This window comes from Cyrtonyx montezumae, unplaced genomic scaffold (assembly GCF_038088225.1).
Source record: "Cyrtonyx montezumae isolate F1298 unplaced genomic scaffold, pur_monq_1.0 scaffold_1, whole genome shotgun sequence".
NCBI classification, from domain to species: domain Eukaryota; kingdom Metazoa; phylum Chordata; class Aves; order Galliformes; family Odontophoridae; genus Cyrtonyx; species Cyrtonyx montezumae.
Window position 1 is genome coordinate 9876102 of NW_027071825.1, and position 25561 is coordinate 9901662.

A 25561-nucleotide genomic window follows, 5' to 3' on the forward strand; every position below is an offset into this window, starting at 1 on the left:
ATCTAACACAATTAACCAAGATTACACACATGGTCTAAAGTCTCCGCGCCACTGGGCCAGGAACGCCTGCCCCACAGGGCTGAGCAGACCCCACAGACTGTCACAGCTATCAAGGGAGATACCTGCTCAGCTGCTGCTCCTCAGCCACATTTCCCTGCCAGCTTAATGGAATTGGTTCCAAAACTGAACAAAAAAGCACCCACCATCGGTGTGATTAAGGAAAAAGGGACAGCTGAGCAAGACAGAGCACTGGTCATTGTGAATGCTTTGTGTGGTCACCTTTCAAGCAGATTGGCTATGTTTTAAGCAATTAAATCAGCCCTCGGCAAAAAAAAAAAAAAAAAAAAAAAAAACAGTGTTAATTTCTCATTGTTCTAACCCAGAAAAGCCTTCAAAGAAAAACAATTACATTAAATCGTCAATAAGGTTCAGCAAACAGACTACTCCCCCCAAATGGCAATGCACTCTGCCTCTGGAAGTCACCTCACAAAACCGGATGGAGCTTAAAACAAAGTTAACATTTCATTACATAAGAGTCATTCTTGATCTTTAAACATGGCCAATGTACATTAATATTTAACCATCAAATGTTACAGATTGCATATCACTACCGCAAGCTCATAGCTATCACTTTTGCAAAACATTAAGAAATAGATGCTGAAGTCACTTATCACATGTCTTCTGTTTATTATGATGGGAAATACTAAGCTTCTCTGATTAGGGAAATGTTTATTATATTACAAGGCTACAACCTCCTTTGAGCACCCCCACCTCCAATCCATGTCCAAAGGTTTCCCGAAGGCTCTAAGCTAACCACTAGTATCCTAGAAAACACTCCGGTGCTTCTAACACAAGAAAATGCCAAAGCACTGAGGAAATTTATACAGCTGATTACAGTGCTTCCTCTTGAAGCTTGATTGAGAAAACAAATGTCTTTATGTTAAAAGATACTACTCAAAGGGAAGCAACCTTAATAACACCTGTCCCTTTTGAAGCACTGATTAACATTACCCACAGGAACACTGCCATTGACCTGAGATCTATCACTCCAAAATTTCATCCTCTCAAGAAAAGGAAGATGCAAGCAGGTTACTGAACCACAGAGTAAGACAGATGGGAGGGGTCCCTTGTCCAAACAGAGCAGCCTTAACATCAAAGTCAGGCCATAATCCCAGCAGCCCCACCTCTTGCCCCCCACCCAGACCCCACCCACAGCCAGGGAAGCCTTTGGCCAGCCCCACTCCCCAGAGAACCAACAGCTCCACGTCTAGGGCTGAGCAGCACTGACCATGGCAGAATTGTTACCTCATATTTAATTATAATCCTGCTAATACACTCCAGATGGAGTTGGTTCTTTCCATAACTGTTAGGTCATGTATAGGTGGTCATCCAATACATGTCCCAGAGTGCTCTTTTGCAGCTGTGTAGCATAGCCACGTTCTCACTGTTTTGTATTTCCTCATTTCAGCCCATTGAGTTGCAAACTGCAGGATTCTAAATGCTATTTTCAGTCTACCATGACCACTTAACTCTGCTTCACAATGCTTGCAGCCCCTCTCAGTTCGGGCTTACTTGCAGACACTGCAAGTATTCCCCTGCCCACATCAGTGGAAAGAACAGCAAACAAAGCTCAGCCCAAAACAAACAAGGGGTGTGTTCATACTAGCCTCCTTGGTCCCCTGATTTTCACAGCAAGTTATAGACAACTACTTTCCAAACATGGTCTTTATACAGTTACTTGTTTATCATATAATTAATTATGCGTGTTTTTCTATTCCACAGAAATGCCACAAGAGGTTATGTCAAAAACTACAGCTCCTCCAGTCCCTTACCATCATCTTATCCTCCAGATTCCTAGAAACTGATTAAAAATTTTGTTCCAATTCTCTGAGCATCACAGCCAGACTAACCAGCCTGTAATTCCCTGGACCTCCCCTTTTCAAAAGCAGGTACCGCATTTGCCCTTTTCAGTCCTCCAGGACCTCTCTTGCTCTTCACAATTTCTAAAAGATAATTGTAAATGGTTCGAAGGTTGCTTGGCTAGTTGCTGCTGTACCCTAGGGCAAATTTCATCAGGCTCTGACTATTTGAATACACCTATCTTATCTGCTTTTTCAGATCTATCCGTTTCCTACTCTGTACTTTACTCCTATCACCTCATTTAAATTAATTTTAATTAATGTGAAGACACACTCAAGCAATACAATAACTACATGAAACCCACTTAGTATTTTATCTTTCAGCTATAACGTTGGGAAAAAGCCCCAGACTATTCAGCTATCATGACTCAATTTTTTCAGAGATGCAGAAGAACTCCTCAAAAACAAAACAAAAAACCAATCCTGATTAGAGACTGTATATGGTGCACATCAGCTCTCAGCTCAAGCGTCTGAAGGGAAAACATTAAGAAATGCCAATAAGCTCCTTTTCTTCAAAGAAAGATTAAAAGTTAACCGCATATTAGAAGGAACACTTTTCAGTGACTAAACCAGCCTGTTTCAGCTTGATGTATTAAAAAACACAACACTTCCCCAGCAGATAAAGCATTTGATAACCAAATGCACAATTTCCTGTGCCATTCCCTTAGTTATCTAGCCCTGATCATTGCCAGGGGTAGGATACTAAATTAGACTGACCACTGGTCCAAACCAGCGCAGCGAGTCCCACCGCTCTGTGAGCAGACACGTATCTTGAAGCACATCAACATTTTAATGCACCCACCTGTTACAGCTATAATTTAACTTTCATCAACTGGATATTATCATCTTTACAGCTGAGACATGGCAACTTATTACAGGAGCATAGCTGGACTGCCTCTATGCAAAGTAAACCAGACAGTCTTAGATCATCCTCTGTGATTTCTGTTTTTCCTCCAAAATGATCTAGACACAGTTACCATATCTCAGCTGAAGCACCATAACTTCTGTAACTGCTCCTTTTCCACCCTGAAAGACATCAGTCTCTGCTCTGTGATCCCCTAAGAAGGATATGCAACGTTAATGGGGATTCTGGCTGTCATTCTCAGAAGCAGTTAGTGATTTTAATGCCTCAATTTCTAGCATATCCAACCCAAAATGCTTTAAAAGGTCCAATTTTCAGGAAATGAACATTCAAAATTGTCCAGTGGTGTCTTTTTCTCCCCTGGTTTTTAAATCCAGCATCCGGTTTTACCTGGGTCTTCTATCTAGAAAATCCTTTTGTAAGACTAAAACCATTGTACTAGCTAAAAAGACAAAAATATTTTCTCTTGCTGTCTGTGAAGAGAATACAACAAATCCAAACATCCTTCCAGTTATACAAAATACAGCGTCTACTCCAGAATCTGAATCTCAGTATTCTCTTTGAGTGATACAGTGAAAATCTTCTCTCACAAAATACTATAATCTTTCAATGAAATCTGTTTTACTGGACATAACAACAAAGCTTGATTTCCTACACTACCATACCAAACAAAAAAAACACAAGAAAACAGTACTTGCAAACCATGCATGCCTGTATTTGCTCTTAATACTAATATAACCACTAGTAATCCCTTTCTTCCACTGAAAAACAGATCACAATTATCAGATCCATTGCAATTACCCCTGGACTAACAATGACTAGGAAAAAAAGTATGAAGCAAGTGAAAAGCCATGCCAGTGAAACGCTGACAACCACCTAGGCTGCCATTCCTTATTTCCTAAGTGAAAAAACTCAGAAGCCATTTTAGTAAGGGAAGTTTGCTATCATGCAATTGTTCAATTACAGTACAGCAAAAATAATTATTTCAGGTTTCTCTAGGAATCCACAGCCTTGCCTGAGAGTACAACATGACGCAGCTCCATCCCACGCTGCCCCGCAGCTCCCAGGAGCCTGTACAGCCGTTGCTGTCAGAGGACAGCACCAGGAGCCAGGCAGCACCTCCGCACGCTCTTCCAACTGATGTCCTACACAGCTTGACTTCAGAAGTCTAACTCATGCTAGGTGGTTTCAACCAAGCTTATGCTACTAGACAGAACGAAACCAAGTTAATTAGAGTTAAATGTATCCTCAAAGGAGATCTCAGTACCAAAACTTCTTATGCGCATTAACTTAGGTAGCATGTATTTTTAATGAATTCAGCACTCGTATTGGGTTTAAAGGAAAAAACAAATGCACACATGGCATGGCAGCTATTCAAACCCATTGCGCCAGAGTACTAGCAAATGCTGACTACAGGGGCTGGCAAAGTTACGCTGCCAGTTATGGTGATTCTACCTTTATTGCCCAACCCTCAGATAGCTAAATTAATTAAGTAGGTGAAGCGACAAAACAAAAGCCACCTACCAATATGCTGATTTTATATAATAGAAAAGGAAATGAAAAAGACCAGAGGGCTAATGCTCATGTTCAATTTTGCAAATATGGTTAAGTCTTGTAACATCTCCAGCATCTGTTGATAATGTTTTCCATAAATACATTTCTGAAAGCATATATCCATGTAGAACAGTTAAAGCATACATCTTCAAAGCAGAAATGAGTTTTACTTGCCTAAATTTGTAGCTTTCAACCCCACCCTTCCCTCCCCGCATGCATTTCCAGCACATACAGTGTGAAGCCAGGTAAATCACCAGCAGCCATGCCTTTTGGGCACCAAGCTGTTAGAGCACTCCACTCACTGTGAGATAAAAGGGCCATAAAGACTTTAAGTCCAAAAAACCATAGACAGCCATACACGAAGAATGCTGAGCTGTGCCAGTGAATTCAGCCGATGCCCTTTGGAGACTGTCATTTAACATACAGTCAGAAAATACTGCTCACTGCACTACAGTGAGACACAGCAGCTCCTTGTTTCACACTAAGAATTACTGTGCTGTGGCCCAAGTGGCACAGCACACAATCAAATCATTAAGTCAGAAAGTTTGTGTCTGTGTGTTGTAGAAACTCAACCTATGTTACTGAAAAGCCTTTAAATTAGAATATACCATCACATATTGCAAAATGCAAATCAGTTCAAAGATAGATTTATACAACTGTAAGAATAATGTTACTTTGATGACAATTGCCTTACCGTTTTATGTCTGAATGAAAAAAACTGATCATGTAGAAGCTTCACTTTTAACCGCAGACCCAATGCCCAACTGTCAGAAGTAATGTTGCATGTTAGAAAAAAAAAAAATCCCCTAAACCATAACCACACAGATAACACTATGCTAGCAATAGCTAGGTGCAAGTGGAAAGCACTGGCTTTAGGTGGTTGTTTTTGTTGGTTTTAATCTTTCCAAAGTCTTCAGTTTGAGTTTATTACTTTCAAGCCTGTAACATTTTAGTGGAAACTTTACATATTGTTGTAAACCCTTGAAAGAGCAATCATACAATAACTCCAGTGTAAGCGAATGTCAAGATTGCTTCCGGATGTAGTGCAGCCTCCAAACTCCTGAAAACCTAATCTGAATTCTGCTAATCTAGGTTACAGTTTATCTTCAGGGGCTCTCCTGTAAAATCACTTCTAGATGCTTTAGATTCAGGCTGACATGACTGAAAAAGTTTCCTTTTTTTCCTCTCATTCACCTGAACAACATAGATATACTGAATACACCGTGGTTGTTTTTTTCCCCAGTTCTCCAGTACCTCCCACCCCAATCCCTCCAAAATGAGATGGACTTTATTAAGAAAATTATTTCAGAAGAAACCCCTGCAGATAAAATGTGACCTAAATCAGTGAGATTCTGCCCAATTTAAGTTCAAAAAAGTTGATTTACTTTAAAAGATGTTATTGCATGCCACTCAAGCTGCACTTTCAGACACATTTTGCGTGGGCCAAGCCTGTCATATTTTATTTCCTAAAACTCGAGTTTGCATTAAGAATGACAGAAGACCTTCTCAGGGTCAGGTGAAAACATACATAATTGAACATACTCAAAAAGAAAGGCTAGGAAATTAAGCAGAATAGGACCATCAACTGGCTAAAGAACAGCCAGCTCGTAGGTAGCACCACTGCTGCTCTGGATCCACCACCTTCCCTCTCCTAACCTGCATGAGATGGGGATGCAGTCTTCACAAATAGTTCTGCAGTGCGCGCATGCTCCCAGAGCCTTTATGCTCACCCTGCTACCCAGATGCAAACAACTTTGAGAAAACATGTGCAGTATGCCTTGCCAACAAGCTCTCCCTGCTCTGCTGTTTTTGTGAAACACAAGATTTCTGCAACCAGCCCTCTCATGCATGCCATAGTTGCATAATACCTCCAGAGAGAACTGTATCTCTAAATCAGGGAGATGCATTATGAAAGGTGAGCTAGTAGGTGGATAAAGAATTGGCTGGCTGGCTGCAGAGATGACTGCAGTCAATATCCCTATGTTCAGGTGGAGGCCAGCGACAAGCTGAGTCCACAAGGTGTTCATCTTTGGGCTGGTGCTCTTCAACATCTTTATCAGTGGAATAGACAATGGTATTGAGTGCACCCTCATGCTCATGATACCAAGCTGAGTGGTGCAGTTGATACAATAGAAGGAAAGTACATGATCTGGACAAGCCAGAACCCATTCCAAAAAAACTTTGAGCCCCAGAGCTCTTCTCTAGCTCTCTTTCAGCTCTACCAGCAGGCTTTCCTCACCCTCCCAAGACCACACTGCTGTGCTTCCAGACACACATACCTACTTTAAGTGCTTCAGTCTCCATGTAAGCAACAAGATCAGTTCCTGGTATTAGAGAAGTCTTGTTTGTTTCAAACAGCATCTTAGCTAATGAGTTTTCTCTCCCCTTCTACACTCCACAAATATTGGGTTGAGTAATGCATAGACTAATTGACTGTTAAGGTCACTGGCCAGCTCTTTAATCTTATTTAGTACACTTTGAGACAGTTCATGAGTCATTACATTTTCATTCTTGGGGACACAATGACACATAATATACGTTAATGAAGAGCATAAATATAATTCAATGCATGTATTGTACAGACTACAAAATTAGAAAGGTAGCATTAAATATTTCTTTGCAATGTTATCATTTTAATAATGTTGCTTATTTTAATAGACAATAAAAATATTTAATTGTAAGAGCCTGCTGGTGTCTTCATAATTTGTAATGCTCATGTAGCTAAGAAAAGGCAGTAAAGTCACACTTTAAATTACAACCTGAGGTGAAAGAAGGGATCAAGGGAGATCTATCTTAACATTTCCTTACTTGAAGAAAAAAAGCGTATTTTATCAAGCTGTTATTCATGATATTTGATTTTACGATGTAAATTACAATTCTGTACACACACGTATCGAACTTTGAAATACGTTTGAAAAGGATCAGCATCACTAATCAGGCACTGAAATCCAATTTCTAGGAGAATCTGAGATCTCAAAAGGTGAACATTTTAACTGGCTTGAAAAGACCTCTGAAAAATAAAGTTAAACAGTAATTATACATAAATGTGCTTGAGAAACTTTACACCTGCCTTGACATGAATCCCATCTTTGCATGGATGATGAAATTCTTGGCATTGCTTTAGGTGATTGGGATGGCATTAGCAGGGTAAGAATGCAACAGCCACAAGCCCAGACAGGTAGGATAAAGGAGTTACTGACTCAGAAAAAAAAAAAAAAAGCATGACAGCTTATCTGTTGAAAGTCTAAACATGTTAATCATTTAACATAAACAGATCTGCTGATATTTTTAGAAAGGCATTTTAACTCATAAGTAACGATGTTAAAAAAGGACACCAGGAAAACTAATCATACTTTCCAGGGGTCGTCCCAGCCATTTGCAGATTGTTTCTAATAATAATCAGACCAGGAAGAAAAGAAAGAGGGGAAAAAAAAAGAAGGAAAAGGAAAAAGACAGGTAGCTGGGTTTGTGATTAGGACAATAAACAAGTTGCTGACAATCAGAGTTTGACTGCTGGCTGTGGTACAGACTCCTCCTGCAACCTTTATCTCACTGTGCTTCAGCTCAGTCTGTAAAACGCAGGTAATAATGTTTCCCTACCTCACAGGAACGTTCTCAGAATAAATCCATAAATGCCTGCGAGACGCTGAGACGCTACTGTGACAGAGGCCATAAAAATACCTAGGAAAGAAAAACAACAAAAATAAGTGTCATAAACAACAGTAACTGCAGAGAAATTCACAGACTAAAGAGAAAAGGCTAAGGCTTTGTTTAATGACACGAATTCTCCATCTTGTGGAAAAAGCAGTTAGGTTTGGCACATATTCCCACCCGTGACAGCACAGGGCAGCTGTCCCATCCCTGCTCCAACAGGGCACCACCACAGTAACCCATCACCAGTGGGTGTGGAGGGGGCAGGGGTTCCTTTCACAGATCAGAAGCTCCGTGCTGCCTCAAAGATTCACAACCAGGAGGACTGAGCCCCAGCACACTGACAGCATTCCTCCCCTCCTCCCGTGTCTGACATGCTGAAGAATCCAATTCCTCCCACAACCAAAACACTGCTCATTTTGAGCCTAGCATTTACTCCCAAATAGTTTTTACCCATTTGTTTTCATGCCAACATTGATCCCGTAGCTTAAACAGCTCTTCTCCATCCCTGAAGTTTATTTCCCTGCTGATAAAACTGAATTATGCCACCTCCCTGTCAGAACTTGTTATGCTGTCCAGACAAAGCAGGTTCACCGAGTTTTCTCTCGGAAGACCCTTCAATTCTTAAGATTATCCATTGCTTGCTTACGCACCTCACCCTTTTACACATGGCATCATGCTGTGGCTCACTATCAGCTTGTGACTGTGTCAGTTAAAAATGTGTTTTCTCCAGTATTTCCAGCCAATAACCCCCTCCCATCCTAATCCTGCTCAGAAATAAGTGCCTTCCCACCAGTGCCTCCTGTGGTCTCTCCCTGGATGCTACCAGCATGGCAATATAGCCCATTTAGAATCACAGAATCATTAAGGTAGGAAAAGATCTCTAAGATCATCATGTCCAACCTCAACCCACCCCAGCGTGCCCCACTAACCATCACCCTTCAGTGCCAGATCTCCACGGAGGCCCTTTCTCACAACCTGAGCTATTTGGGCCAACAAAAGAATTCCCTCTTTTGTTTTTTGTGGGTGGAGGGCTCTCGGCAGATACAGAGGTTACCTGCCAGGTTGGCCAAGCAGGAGCCAGCACAACTGAAGGACAAGCTCAGCCCTCCACCAGGTCAGGCTTGGCCCCATTGGAAACCTCAGCCTAGGGAGCCAGAACACAGTCACCTTTCCCAAGGACTCTTATCTATTTAAAATAACCTTCACAAATAAGTATATTATGCAATTTTATGTTATGCAGTGTTGACTCCAATGACTCCATAGTAGTGCTTACTCTACTATATTTACTTCTGGCACACGTTTGCTGTGCTCACCGCAGTCATTTCAGAACACGTTCCCGTTTTAAAGCTTGAATTCGTACCTCACCAGTACCTATTTACAATGCTCCTCCAGTATATTTTTCCTTATTTTAACCATGCTGTCCCTCTTTCTTCTTTTTTCAGCAAGCTTCCTTATCTGCAGAATATCTTGAGCTTGTTTTCTCCACCCCCTCCCCCCCTCCAACATACAAGGTCACAGTTTTCAAACCCTAGCATCTCTAATTCAATATCAGGTCACCATATCCCACCTTCAGCATCTCCATGTTCCAGCCTCCATCCCTCCAGCTGGAGATTTAGAAAAGCCTGCTGGCCCCTCCTGCCATGCTTCCTGAGATTTGAGAAAAGCTCTCCTTCGAGCACTAGAATAACCGCCCTGGATGTTTTCCTTTAAATGCTCCTCTCCGGACAAGCTCACCAAAAACCTGGCTCTGTCTATGCTGCTGTGTTGTGTCTCCAGCTCAACAGGCTTTGCCCTGCCAGTTCCTGTCCCCAGATAGTCTATACACAGTGAACAGCTCCTCCATGTTGAGACAGCTTGGGTTAGACAGCTTTGCAGGGAGAAACAATGTTTTGATTGTTTCGTCTAACATCTTTCCAATGACCAAGACTAACATACAAGACTTACAGAAGGAAGACGATACAAACTTCTTCTCCCCCTTCCCCCACGCTAACATGATGGCCATTTCAGTACAGGCTCCTTTCATTCCCTTCATCAGCTAGTCTTTGTTGCAAGAACGGCAATCACATCTGAGTGGAATCCATCCAACTGTAAGTGGTTTGTTAAATCCCAGGACACGTTATCTACAGAGAAGGATGCTTAAGCTACTTAAATGGCAACCCTTTATTAAATGCATAAAAACGCTTGAAATTTCTGTAAGCCAACAATTTATATTAATTTCCTCCCTTACGAGTATCAGTCTCTGCTGCTAACTATGACACCGCTTTTTATGCATTTCTTTTGTAGCTGTTTTTTTCTGGAAACCTTTTTTTCTGTCATTTTTCTATAGTTCTAACACGTGTAACTGCAGTTGCAGTTGTTCACAAGGTACACATGTGCTTGCTCCACTGAGGACTCCTTTTTCCAAAAGCTGAAGTAGATTCTGCATTGAGATCATTGGGGCAGTTCGAGTCAACTATCTCACTTGCACCACAGTGACACTACTGCTATAAAAGGGAGGGGAAAATGTGCCACCAAAATCCTCTTCCACACTGCAAGTATTAATAGAGAGACAGAGAGCAAAGACTTTAAAGATAAGGGTAGAAAATACTCTGTCACAGCACCACTTAATGTGCACTTTACGACCCCTGGAAAACCCTGCCACAACACATCCTGCTCACGTTCAAGTGATTGCTTGAGTACTAAATTTCCTTGGGTCTACTTGGCTGACTCGCATATATTTAGAATTTTACACTGATTCAGTTTTGGATGTCATAGCCACCTTCACGAAACAGATGTTCTGGCTATACAGAGGGCATACAAACATGAAGCATTTGCTATTTTGGATTAAACATTAACAAAAATTTAATCAGCAGTGACGAAAGCGGTAACAGCAGTTCACTGCAGATAAACTCCTCTATGAAGCACGGTGTCATCTCCACCATACTCACTTATGCTACTAGAAGCCTGAAGTGACAGCAAAGGCGGCACACCAGCAGGATTTTAGGACTCTAAATGGTACTTTCTCCCACTAAAATGAGCTCACTGCTCCCTGCACTAGGGTTAAGCTTGGTGCCACCAGCCTGGCTGCAGCCTCGCCAGGTCTGGGAACCACAGCAGCCGAAAGCACGAGCACTGCCCACTGGTGCCTGTCAGCTTCCCAGCTTTTGCATATCGAGCCCAGAAGGGAACACATTTTTTGAAACTCTGCAAAGCTGCTTTTTTAATCTACACAACAATATTTACCGAACACACAAGAGCAGTAGCCACAAGCAATTCACGCAGTGCTGACAACAGCAAGGAATTCCTTGCTCCTTGGTAAGCTCCCATGCTGGTTGACACAGCAAGAGGTACTGTCAGAGGCCAAGAAAATCCACAACTTATCAAAAGAAAATGGCAAATTGTGAAAAACCTGTACGGCAAGGTTAGCTGCCTAGGCACAGTGTTAATAGAGCTCCATAAATACCTCTGTCTAACACTGACAGAGGTTAAAAACCCATTATCTTTCCCAAACGGCGGTGCGAACATATGTTCAATCGAGCACCCCGCCCCACCAAGCTACAAAGTAGAGTCTGCTCTTTTCAGTTCCACAAATACAAACCACAGGGAGCATTTTAAATGAAAGCATTATGAAGATCACATTAGGCAAGTTTGATCTACTGTAAAGTACTCGCACACAACATTAAGAGGGAGAACAACCTTTAACACCTGCTTTCTCTTCAAACATAGCATTATCTCTGTGCATGGCTTGGCTCTTAATGGGATGAAATCTCAGGCTAAATTGCATGGCTTATTCTACCAACAAAGAATACTTAAAACATGTGAGGTCCTACAGCCCACTAATACTGAACTGGGGAGAGTTCTCTTCCTAACCCGCACACTCTGCTTAGCCTGCCAGGCTCTCACCCCTGCATGAAGTGCTCTGTCACAAGAGAAGATGTAACAGCTGGAAAAGGACTGCTTGACCCAAGCTCTGGAAGTCATCACTATAAATATTCAGATGTAGAGTGATTTGTTTTCTTACCAATAGCACATTGTTATTCACAAATATTAATTAGCTCCTAAACACCACCTGTTACCTGTTCCTCCTCCCCTCTGCTACACGCACAAAGATCCCTCACTGCCAAGTCTTGAGACCATTCCATGCTGCTCGGAGACCGAATGATGTTTCATGTCACACAACTTCCACAGCTTGCTCAGCTGCTGGAGGAGAGGCAGGGAATAATGACTTGAGTTATTGCCTCCCGACCTCTCCAAAGGGTGAAATGACAGCTTTAATGGCCTCTGAAGGGATCCTGGTCCAGCCTGTCTCAGGAGAGGAATGACAACTGTGCTAGTAGTTCTTCAGAGTGGAGAAGTTTTGAAGACCCAGACTTCAAAGACCTCATTGAGGGGAGAGTTCAAACTCAAACTCTCCCCACCTGAGAGAGGAAAGTTTCTAATGCAATCGCTTGCATTCCCAGCGATCACTCACATTTTAGACAGAGCGCAGGCACAAGGAATTGCCTGTCACATCCTACAGAGTAACAACAGCAGTATAAATAAATCTCACTCTGCCAAGAGGAAAGCTGTTACAAACCTAGGCAATTTTCTTTTGGTTTCTAAATCCTTTGAGGAAGCAGTATCTTTGAAGGTAAGAGACACAGGTGTAGGCAGACAGCTAGTGCCAGGTACGGAAGATTCCTCCTCCCAATTAGCAACAGCAAGCCTGTTTCCTCCTCCTCCTAATTACACACATCACCCACAGCATGAGAAGCTGGGGAGAGCACTGATGAAATGCAGGAGTTGGCAGCACCCATAAGACTCAAGAAGCGACACAGGTGAATGACTAAGTACTATCTTGGTTTCTCTACATAACCAAGGAACAGAAATCAGCTCATACACTTCCTATAGAGGACACATCTATTCAATGTGCACAACATCAAATTTTCCTTACTAGCTAAAACAGTATGATTTTCACGAGTACAGTCCAATCTGAATACTTCTTAACAGTTCTTTGTTGTTTTTTTAATATCAGCATTGCTGATGGCATAGCACTTAAGAATAGCTATAGAGTAGCACAGGTGAAAAATAACAGGCTTAAGGTAGAAAAATCAGAGCAGTTTCTGCTGAAAAATTAAATCTAGGTACTACCTGGTCCCTGTTAAACGCTGAATGAGGGAGTTGTGACCAAGGCTTGCTATAATTACTACTAGAGAAAGAAGCTCTGCAATAGTCCCCGCAGACAGTAATAACCCAGGATTAACAGAATGTTCTGTGAGCATGGTTGGCCTTGCAATCAAGTTCCCAAGACTAAAGCATTCACAAACAGAAGTACAAGAAGAACGTAAGAATGTCTCAAATCATATGCACAGTAAATGACAAACATGGAGCTGTATTTCTCAGGGACATGAATGGCAAAAGCTGAAGTTAAAATGTGCTAGAGCTATATTTAGTTCTGTGCAAATACAAATTAAGAAACTCTTTCTTCCCAGTTACTAATGCAGTGTGACAGGAAACAATTATTTGCTCAGTGTCTAATGTTACCTTTGGTGTATATCTGGCTTGCAGAAATTTTATACTGTGTAATAAAGAACCAAGCTGATATTCTGCAAATCAGTGAGAAAACTCATTAAAGAAGATGAAGAAACATTTGATTTGTACACACCCAAGCAACACTGGTCTTAGCTATGCAGATAGAATCAATTTCTGGCTCTTTTCTGTTTTTATACTGAAGTACAAACAAAGTGAGTTTGTTTTCTGAGCCGTATATTAATTTATTCAATAACAACGTGAACCATTCTAAGGAATATCATAACTTCTCCGACATGTAAAATGGAGCTGGGCAGGACAGAACAAATCAAGAAGAAAAAAAAAGAAACCTCTCTTTTATGATTTCAAGTGCCAGTTTATCTCTACAGAAAATGCAACTCTGGGTCACAAGGGAGCTCTCAGCTCAGCAATCACTTCAGACTTCAACGTCTACAGAACACAAAAGACAACAAAATGCATGATTCAAATGAAGGGCTAGTTAGGCCATGGAGAACCAAGCCAGAATTGCAAAGAGGAATCCCACGTGCTTCAGAAGTGCTCAAAAGGTCTACACTCAAAAAATCCCAGGCATGCAGCTGAGAATAAAACCCACTCCTGCCTACTGCAGCAGGAATGCCAGCTAACAGACTGGACTTGGGAGTGTCTGAGCTACACAGCACAGCATCACCACATGCTAAGGGTTAGAAAATGTACAATATCAAGACAGAAACAACCACCCTTTCTTTTAGCACCACTGGACCAGTAATCATGAGATCCTTCACCATGCTGAGCCATATAAGCATTTCTACAGCTGAAGGAGTTGGTATTCATTTGCTGAAGCCAAGCAGGACGACCCAAGTGGAGACGCATGAAATATCTGCATCTTGGCGTGCCAGTGACCTTTTTAAGTGCAGCTACCTTTGAGATGAGGGCAGATGAGCACTCAGCAACATCTGATCACCAACATCCAAGCCTTTCTTAGCCAAAACAGGAGCACCAGACCAAATCTTACCCACACTTCCCATACTGACAGGGGAACAGAAGCAATCATAGCTCTGCATTGCAGGTGTAAAAGTTCATGTTGAAATAGAGGCCAAATATCTTGCCAAGAAACAAAGGGCAGTAGCTACATCATCCTGTTCGTAGACATACCTGTGTAAAGACTTTTCTCTATTTCAGCAGTACCAAAACTGACAGATTGGTAGGCTAATACGAGCTTGATAAAACAAGATATGACTGAGGCTTGTCATGAATATATGGACACAGAAACAGCTGAAGTCTGTCAGACTTCAGAGAGACCAGAGTAGACTTCCAGCAGTAAAGCACACGCAGGCTATAATCAACATCTAGCTGCCAAGATGCCTTCACGAGGTTACTTAATGACTATTTGTTTCTTCAAGAGAAAGTATGTAAAGCAAAACAAGGTTCTGGCTTGGAGCAAGATGAACAATATCCCTTGAAAATCTCATTTTCGCTAGAAATTTGATTTCCCACCTTACTCCATCCCCCCAAAGACTCATTCTAGTACCATCTTCATCACATGCTAAAATAATCAAGAAATAAATTAGGAACCACCCTTCTAATCAAGGTTGCCACATTGCACCTCTACTTCCCCCTCCACAAAGACTGAGCTTTTAAACAAACACAATGTGAATGAAGTCTCTCACCGAGAGCTTAACTGAGGTTTAAGGAACGAGGAGGCAAGGCTGACAGGCATACAAATTGCTATTAGCTCATGAGTAATCAAAGGGATAAAGATATATATGTTTTAGGAATTAAGAGCATCTAATTATTATGAATTAGGATTAGAGATATTCTTTTTAAGAAGAAAAATTACCACACATCAGCCTAATGCGTCTTCATTGCCCTTATAATAGCTGGTGCTCAGGACAGGGTGTTTGAGCAATGCCTCTCAAGTCTCCAAAGCATTTCTACCTCACCAGCCACCCCAACCTTGGAATTTGCCAAGCACAAAGCAAAAGGAATATTTCATTCTATAGAGAAGATCTCAAGATGTGAGCTCTCCACATCTTATAAACACATGCTAACAGTGTTTGAGAAAAATCTGTGCTGATACTCAGCTTGAAAAAGAGTAAAGGAGCAGAACATGCTTACAGAAGATGAATTGGAAAGGCGCACTCAGAGCCCTCCTCAGTGGTTCCCAACTCCTCTTTTGCATAATTCTAACTCCATATAAAGTAGACTCTTGTACAGAACTGACTAAGGGAGTCTATAGGACTTCAGTGTTTTCTAGAACAAATCCCGGATCAGTATCAAGCCAACACAACAGAAGCAGAACATCTCTAAAAGCACAGATGCAACTCTGAGATAACAAAATATCCAAGCAACTACACTCTGGAATTGATAGGAGTACCACCAGTACAAAAGAAAGCACTGCGTTAGGACAACGATCGCCCTATTGAGGATTAGGGGCTCCCAGCCTTCTTTGGTTGACCAGTAGCTTACTCCATAGGACAGCAAATTCTGACTGTAACAAGGGGGAAACAAAAAGGCTTTTATGTTCTAAGAAATAAGTGTTATGAAATTAACATGAAAATATAGTGGACAGTTTTTCTTTACAACCCACTACAATTTGTTGTATCACTCTCCCACAACAGGATAATCTTCAAGTAGCTAGTGTTGAAATCTTGCTACAGCATAAATCCAAGACAAGCAATAAACAGCGTGAAAGAAATTTTCAGAGGAACTATTAGATTAGGTTCACATTAGCATTGCCTGAAACGTGTCCTCCATTACACCAAGGAGCTGATGTTTATCTGTCTCTCTGCAAGGCTTTTGACACAAAGCCCAAAGAACCATAAGAATGCATTAACGTTGGAGAATTAGTGGCAACATTTGAACTGATAAACAATTACCACCAGCAAATCCTCATCCTAAACACGATCAAGCTTTGTTAACACCTCTACAAAACCTATTTCTTTCTTTAAAATGCTAGGGGAAAAAAAAAAAAGTGAAATAAACTGTGTGAACCTGAAAGGTTTTGCTTTCAGTAGCAGCAACGCTACACCATTGCAGAGAAGAGATGGAATGATGAGGTAGTTTCAGAGGGGGAACATTCAAGCTCTGCCAAGTGACTAAAGGTACGGCAATGTTTAAAAATAAAATGCTCAGGTGTTTAAATCACACATCCATTAACACAGAGCATCTATTGTAGATGCATATTAAACGGAGATGGATATACTTGCAGAATCTAGACAAGCATATTTTTAAGCAAAGAAACAGCTTTCTCCACTTCCCTATCAGAATTATCATGATTTATAATCCCCAATGAGTGATTTGCTATAACAGAAACTGTTAAAATAAAGAGCACTTTCAAAGGTTATTTACCACACAAACGCTCCCTGTTTTGCTTAGGATATGTTTTGGCTTATTTTCCTGTCTCAGAGCTGACTCTATTTTTTTTTTAATATGTGAATAAAGCACCAAAAAATATATTCATAATAGTAAAATAAATGCACCGCATATCCATATTGCTCTGCAACTTCACCTTTATAACACCACACTCTGAAATATTTGCCTTCCAAAAACTGAATGCAAAACAAAATATACCCAACACACTACAACACATCTTCATTTTAATTATAAAAGCTTACTGACGAATACATATTTAGAAGTATACCAGTAATAACAAGTAGTTCAAAAAACACAATGAGCAGAGATTTGGATAGCCAAATCTTTTTTTTTTTTTTTTTGTAATCAAAACTATAAGAAATAGACATTTCTTGTAGTCTTGGAATGTATTTACATAACGAACACAGAACAAGAAAACACTCGTATGCATGAATTTGTCTTTCCACATTGTTGAAAGCTTTCCTCAAGAAGCAGAATAAATAATTACTTTTATGATATTTAAGTATTGAGTTAAACCTAATTTTATTAGGAAATAACTTTGTTTTTAAAATATTAAAACATTTTCATATTTAAAAACATATTCATTGCCTTTAATGCCAAATCACTGAGCTAGCCATCTGAAAGTAACGCTCTAAACCAACTCTAAATAGCAATTGACCTTTTCGTTGACACAGAAATAGCATTTTTCCTAATTTCAGCTTATTCGGTTAATTCAATTCAATGATTTGATTTGCTCAAAATAAGAAATCAATTAAGAAATTACATAGCATGAAGACTCGTTTTCATTTTCCAGTCTAAGAGCAAGAGGATGAAAACTACTCTTTACAAAAACTTCAAGGGCCAGAACCATTTTTCAGTCACTATCCTGAGTTAATACTATAGTTGTTTTTAACCTTGAAAGCACTACTAGAAGTGAACTGCAGCAAGTTTGCCTTTGATATTGATATTTACTACATTTAAGAGAAATGTTGTTAACAATTTAATATCATTTCATATACTGAAACTGAATTTAAATTCTCAATTGTAAGATTTGACATCAATGCAACCGCTTTCAGCACTCAGTGTATGTTAAGCAAATGTTCTACTCCCAAAATTATGAGCAAGAAGTATTTGAATGCTTACTTGGCATATTTAGACAATTCTAGCATAGGCTTATAATGGAGATTGGTTGACAAAAGGTGTTACCTTACTGTAAAAGCTGTACTTAGCAGGAAATCAAGGCAATCTAATAATTACTAAACTATTAATAATTAACCTCTCCTTTGAGAAACGTAACAAAGCGAGATTAAAGTGACTGATTTACATCAAAGTTTCTGCTTGATTATTATTTAAATCATTATTTAAATCATGCTTTAGAGAATGAGATATTTACAAAGTATTGCAAAGTAGCAAAAAAAAAAAAAAAAAAGAAAGAAAGAAAAAGAAAGAAAGAAAATAGAGTTGAAAGTCCTAACGAACTCTGACAATGATCTCTATTTTTAGCCCAGAGTTTTGGGAGCTCCTCAGCCACAATTCACCATGAATTTGGCAGACAAATTCTTGGAGGTCCTTCAGCTACTCTATTTTGTAACTGACACTCTTCAATTTCAGAGTATTCAGGTAGGGCAAAGCTGAGAATTTCCATATGAGCATATATTAAAACCTTCATTCTCACGGCACTGCCACCACAATGCTGCACAATGACACTGTCACACTGGAGTCAAAACATTTCAGTGTTCAGACACAACTTGCCAGTGCTCCTCTATCACAAAGAAGGAAGGGGTGAGAAGATGCTCACTTATTCCTCAGTAAAGAACCATTCATCTTCTACTAGATGCTGAGGTTAATTGAGGAATAAACACAACATGCGACATTTTCCACATATAACAGGCTTCTTTAAACCTAACCACTTTTCTAGTTAACCATCAGAAATTGTTTCTATTTACAAAAAAAATCTCAAAGTCACAGTTTTATCAATTTAACATAAACACTGGAGTGGTAAGGAAGAATGAGTTATTGTATAGTTACCTGGGAGCAGGAAAGACTCACAGGTACTCAGCTCTATTTCAGCGCACCCCAGACCTCCCTACAGACCACGATGCTGCTCGATGAATGAAGCCACTCCTGCCCATCCCTGCACCACCACCATCTAATAGCACTCCTGAGCCACTGAATTAGCCAAACATCCCAGAGCACCGAGAGCCTTCTGCTGAAGATGGGAGTGAGAAGGGAGGACGACCTTTTATCTCAGTCATGGTATTTTTCCTTTATTACAATTAAAGAATTATGAGAAATGCACAAAGTTAATGCAGACAAATGATTTTATTTTTTTTCTTTTTATCTTGCTAGTTTTTTAATTAAAACCTTTTGTCATGTCTGCTGAGCAAGTTCCAAGTGTTGCAATGCAGCAGCAATGGGAACGCGGTCTTGTTCTGCTCGGGGAAAAAAATGTTTTCAAGTTTCACCAAATCAGCGACTGTAATTACTACAAGAATAAATCAAATTTATAGCAGGCAAACATAAGGCATAATCCTTTTTTGTGTGTGTGGCCATAAATGAGTTTATTTTTGTTGCAGTGTGATAAAGTTTTGCATTTTCTGCATGTCAGACGGACTATTTTGATAATATTCTTTACATTTCCTCCTCATTAATGAGATGAAAAAATTGCTATTAAGATATGCAAGTCATCTAGATACATCTTGCTTCTGGATAAGCTTCAACAAAGTCTTAAAGCCTGTTTTTTCCTAACTACATTAACACAACAATTGCACAGACAAAACTCTTGCTTTAGTATTAGACAACGTTCTGTTCTTGCAAAATATCAAGAGGTGGAATTCAACAAATTACAACAACCCAGCTCATATTGTTCAGCATGCTGCAACAGAGGAGACAAAAGCACTTTTAATTTTCATTATTTCCAAAGACCTTTTTTTATTTTAATGGAACATGAGACAAAACTGTTGTGCTTTTTTTTTAAATCATGCCAAAGAGTACACCTGCTATTTAAAAGTACTTTCACATCTCCTCTTTCCCTACTAACCTTTTGTGAAGAACAATTTCTGATTGCTAGCTATTTTTCATTTGCCTATCTCTATTCATAAAGAATGAAGTACGTAAAATGGCAGATTTGAGAGACTGTTAAATAACTTGAATAGCTTACGTACATAAAAGCGATTACGGCTCTGCAAAACCTAAGGGAAACGTTATCAAAACACGCTCACTTCGGTGCTGCTACCAGCAGAGCAGGTAATGCTCTCACTGGCACCCAACCACATCACGAACCCAAGTGATTTGTTCTTTAGTTGAACGTCTGTTTTGAGAAGTAAACACGCATGTGCACACACGCACGTTTGAGTATACGCACACCAATAAACGTGAAAGCTCCTACCCTGAGAAGGCGTTTTTGTGAGCCCACATCGCTCCACACAGCAGTGCAGTCTGGACCAAGTACATGAAGAATTCTTCACTTACATACTTCAGCTTCCCCTTGACTTGGTGTGGACAGTCACCAAAGAAGCACAGAGGGAAGATCCAGCTGGGGGGCTGTCACCTGGGGGCTCCCAGCAGCAGCGGGAAGGGCGGCTCTGGAAGTGCTTCTACCAGACCGCTGCAGGAAGGCCTTTATCAGCTAGCGACTATAAATTTATTTTCTGCAAAGGAACCTTCTGGCATAATGCGCACAGGAAGGACATAAAAAGCAATCTGTCTGCCAATGAAACTAGAAAGCAAATGCGAAGGCGGGAGAGGCAACATATTTTGTTGAAATATGTAGATACACCACTTAGATCTCAATGTGTGCCACTACCTGACACCCAAGGGTGAAATGCTCTGATCTCTGCTGACAACATTTACACTGAGAAAACCTCCACTATTTCACTCAGTGTTTCCAAAATGCCTGTCATGCTCTCTAGAATAAGAGGTTTAGCTGCGGGGCCTCTGCGAGGCCGCGGGACCTCATGGCGCTCACTTCTCCAGAGAGCAGCAGGCGGCTGTGGAAACTGAATTAGCACAGCCAAAGCCAAATAACACCTTACCACAGTAAGAGCCGCTGTGCCCCAGGACCAGTGAGAGAGTGAGCGGCCGATGCCAGCCTCGCCACCAAACCTCGCCAAAACATGGCAGAAATGCAGCTCTGCAGCAGGGGGTAGGGAGATTCTGCTCGCAAACAGATTAAAAAAAAATCAAATTATCCCAAAACCGGTTTAGGGATTTGGCTTTTTTCCTTTCTGCTCGTCTTTGTTTGATAATTTGTGTAACCTGTAATATTAAAAAGCATGCAAAACAGCAACCATGTCTTTTATAAACAGTTTAAGAAGTAACAAAATAACTGTCACCCTCTAATCTAATAAAGCTGTTAAACAAAAATAGCAGTATTCCATCAAATAGGCATGCGGAGCAATTGTGCAAATTAAACAGTTGCATATATCGAAAAAAAAACCCTAGGACTTCTGAGCACAATACTGCTCCGTTGTCTGAGGCGATATTAGAATATAATTAGCTAAATATTTTAAAATACAAATACAAAGATGAAGTAATGAAGGAAGCCACAGGATCTAAAGGGCAACAGATCTAAAGACACACTTAAATATTTAAGCCCATTTTTATCCGGAGGGCATAGAACCTAAAGGGCAATGGGGATCTGATGATAACACTTTTAAATATTTAAGCCAATTTTCCCCCTTGAATTTTTATCATCCTGTTAACACGTTTATGTTTTGTATAATAAGTTTGTGCACTATGAAAATTAAACAATTTAAAAAACATTGTATTTTCTTAATAAAAAAAATACACAGCAATTGCTCAAGCCTCTGGGTGTATTTGTATTAATTAAATACAGCAAAACAAAATGAAAGCTTTTGCATTGTTTGAAAGGAGACCACTCACTATTTTGCTCAATGCACTTCAACAGAGATCTGTAGGCTACATCCCCAGAGTACCTGAGCCAGTGACAATAGCTGTGCCAACAGCAATTTGCCTGCACTGTGAACGGAAGCATTCAACAACAACAAAACAGCAATTTAATATTTGGACTGTGCTTGCACAAAGCACTGCTGACCAGGGTGCATCCTCAATGCCCAGGGCAGCATCTCACACACACCGGGGCACATGCTCCCACTCACTTTGCTCAGGCTGGGTGCTTCTCTTTCATCACTTAAAAACATACAGAGTCCATCTGCTTTTATTGTATAGAAGATGAACATTAACACATTTTGGTCGACAACCCCACTCTACAGAAACCCAACCACAGCACCGATCAGGCAGTTACATGCACAGGGCACCAGCAGGCTGGGAAAGCACAACTCCTCTTCTTAACCACAACGCTAACTGGCCTTCGAATGAACCTATCAATCTCACAGTTTACTCACCAGCTTACTTATTTTCTTTTTTTTTAAATACTTTTTTTTTTTTTTTTGTAAGAATACAGTCAATGCTTTGGTCACACCAGCTTTCTTATATGGAGTCAACCTCTATTTTCATCTGGAAGAGAGTAATTCCAGATTCTGCATTCACATATGCTTATTATTTACTGCTACAGTCAGAACAGCATAGTTCCAAACACCAGAAAGTAAATAGGGTGGCTTACAGGGCTTCCTGCCAGCACCTATCCAGAAAAGTATATCCTCAATATTTATGCCTTTTTACTGCAACCAATTTCTCTTGTAGCAAAAGGCTGCTTTTGAGGTAAACTCCTTCGGCTGCATAAGGGCAGCAGACTCCAACAGAACTTTAAGAACATCCTGGAGCATGTTTCCTAAAATCCTGCATAAACATGAAGAACCTGTACATAGGAGGAAGAAAACAGGACTCCAGGTCTTTCAGCCCACTGCTCTAACAATGAACAGATTCGATACAAACAAATGCGTAGAAGACACCAAATATGTGCTATTGATTCAAAATGTTATTTCATAATAATAATAATTACAGTCGATATAAAAAGAAAAAAAAAAAAGACCATGATCTGCAGCATGGCAGCATTTGATAGATTTTTTTAATAACCTCACCCATGACAAGGTTTTCAAACTCACTGTTTTATCCAAAAGGCAAATGCAAGTTCAAAATTAATTGCAATGCAGTATTTTTAGGAAACCTATTTTAGTTTATGTACGTAGAACTAGTTATTGAATACAGGCAACATTTAACAACAATAGTAGCAAATAAACAATTTCAAAACATACAAACTGCCCTGCACTTTGGGGAAATAACCTACAGGTAATCTACACAGCAGAGCCTGAAGCATACTCAAATTGATATTTTTTCCACTCCAAACTTTAGAACAAGCTTTTAAGCTCCCAGATCTCATTCAAAGGAAGCCTAACCCAACTAACAGACTCAAGTTATTAACCACTGTGCTATGGGAGGTTGTAGAACACCTCTTGCCATCACCACCCCCATCCTCAGCTTTCATCATTTTTCAGTCTTTCAGTGGCCACTCATCACTTACATAAGCCATAGAACTATGTGGTGCATGCGCGCTACATACAAAAATCCCCAAGTATACTGCAAGTCCCATGCATGTGGACAGGGCTCTCTGCTCAACAGGCACAACAGAGAGGCAATGAGAGAACATCATTTTTTAAAATTGGACATTAATGTAAGAAACTCCAAAAATCCACCACGTGCAATTAGTACTGAGCAGGGAGATGACACATCAGATCCCCCTTATCAAATGTGGTCAAAGTACAACTGCTGAAACTCAGGTAATTTTTTCCCCCTTTAGATTCTTAAGTTGTCACATTTGTTTTAATTCTATTTCTTTTCTGCTAACAAAAGGGGCTCCTGGATATTAAGTTTCAGTATCAATTTCATGCTTTCATATTAGTTTCACCTAATTTTCAGACTACTAGCAACCAATTGCAGAAATTGGGAGAAATAATTTCTCAGAGTGAACTACTTATGAAAAGGCAATATATCAACAAAAGAGCCCAAACCAGGCACAGTGCAAGGCTAAAGCCGTGCTCTCAGCCCTACAATCTCTCTCAGTAGATTTTGTCACATCACTTTCAACTACTCACGAACACTGCCAGTAATTTTTTTTGATAGCCAACAAAGGAGCAATTACAGAGTAGCACCAAGACACAATTCACATTCTGGGAGGATTTCACCCGGAAACTTGCTGCTGATGTTCACACTGAAGATCTCCCAGGGCTCTATTACTTCTTGCTTTCCCAATAGTAGCCAGAATTGCACTGGCTATTGAGTCAAAAATCAAGTTTTAACAATCCAGTTTCACAAAATTCAATTCATTTTAATTGTAACTATGTATAAATCCATGCTGAACTATTCAGCTATCTACCTGGTTAATTTTATAGCTGTATTCAGACTACACGTGAATCACATTTAGAAAATTATATATATTACATAAATATGGTATGACATTCCATCAAGTTATCTTTTAATATGTAATTCTACCCTTAAATAAAAGTGAAGATAGTTTCTGCAGGAAATTTATACCTGGGATAGAACACTAGAAGGTACCAGAGAAACATCCCCAGTCATCAAGGAGTTTCCAAGCCAGGTGATCCCCCACCTTCCCACATATAAGCCCATCTGTGCCTAAATACCCTTCTTTCCCCAAACTTCATTTTAGGGCCATCAGTCCTATCGCACAACTTCTCAGAGATCACACATTTATTATGCTACATCATGCCTGCCTATTGTCATTCATCTTGCTTTCACTTATGTCCAGATTTTAAGGAGAAGGAAGAGGGTACTAAAAATAATAATTCAGAAAACCCACCAGAACAAGTAGGAAATGCAGCATGTCCAAACTCACTCCAAGGTGCAACTTGCTGCACGTGGAGGCCAGAAAGGAACAGTGCCCTCGCAACAGTACAAGTCAGCCACTTCTCTCCAAACCAATTAGGCTCACTATAAAGACATTTAGTGTTGCAAGAACAAACTGTGTTTCAGTAGCACCATCCATTTTATGAGAAACTTAAAGCTCTGTAAAAGATTTGTCAAACAGTAATTTCTTAGGTAACATCCAGGTACCAAATACTTCCAGTGCAAATCAGGTGATGACCCATCATAGGAAAGCCAGTGTGTTTTTATGACTTTAATTATTTTGACCAGTTCGGTTAACCCTAACCCTCCATTTCTCTTCCATTTCTACTCAGATGGTTTCCTCAGCTGAAAAATTTAATTCCTGATAAGGCAACCTTTCACCCAACTGAAAATGGACTTTTGACTAAGGGCAATCGGCTGCAGCAGCAGAGGTTGTTCAATTCTGTTCAGATTTTTCTTCCTTGTACTCATAATCACTGCGACATCAGAGGACACAGAAACAAATTAAAGTGCAAAAAGCCTGATGTGCCCCAATTCCACAGGTGCTCAGCAGCACGCTCAACTTGGCACCTGCCAAAGATCAAAGTGAGGAAGCTCCAACTGCTGCAGATAAACAGTGAGGCTCCCGTGTAAGGCACATCAGTTACAACTGTAACGTAGCATCCTATTAACATGGCTTATGGACAGCTGTAAGTTTTCAGCATTACAACACTTTATGATGTTAAATAACGCATCACATGTTGCGCAGATATTTTATTGTACATTTTTCCACTTTAGAGACTTTCATGGAGCCTATTTGAATTGCACACAGACACATATTGCTGGCAGCTGACAAGTTATTAAAAATTACATTATCTGATCAACTGAGAGGCAGAATGCAATAGTACAAGTGAATACTACATTTTAACACATGCCTAAAAATTGGTCTGCAACATTCCTTATTAAGTAC

At 40.2% G+C, this 25561-nt stretch overlaps 1 protein-coding gene across 3 annotated transcripts in view; it reads right to left on the reverse strand.

Moving 5' to 3' along the window:
• PTPRF (protein tyrosine phosphatase receptor type F) overlaps positions 1-25561 on the reverse strand; it is a 338292-nt gene that overhangs the window by 248213 nt on the left and 64518 nt on the right. For 2 of the 3 annotated variants that reach the window (XM_065740325.1, XM_065740315.1), the window contains exon 2: positions 7936-8016. The gene's annotated coding sequence lies outside the window, so the exon portion shown is untranslated. Of the gene's footprint in view, positions 1-7935; positions 8017-9043; positions 9482-25561 lie in introns of those variants that run through there. The other variant, XM_065740306.1, reaches the window with a different exon arrangement.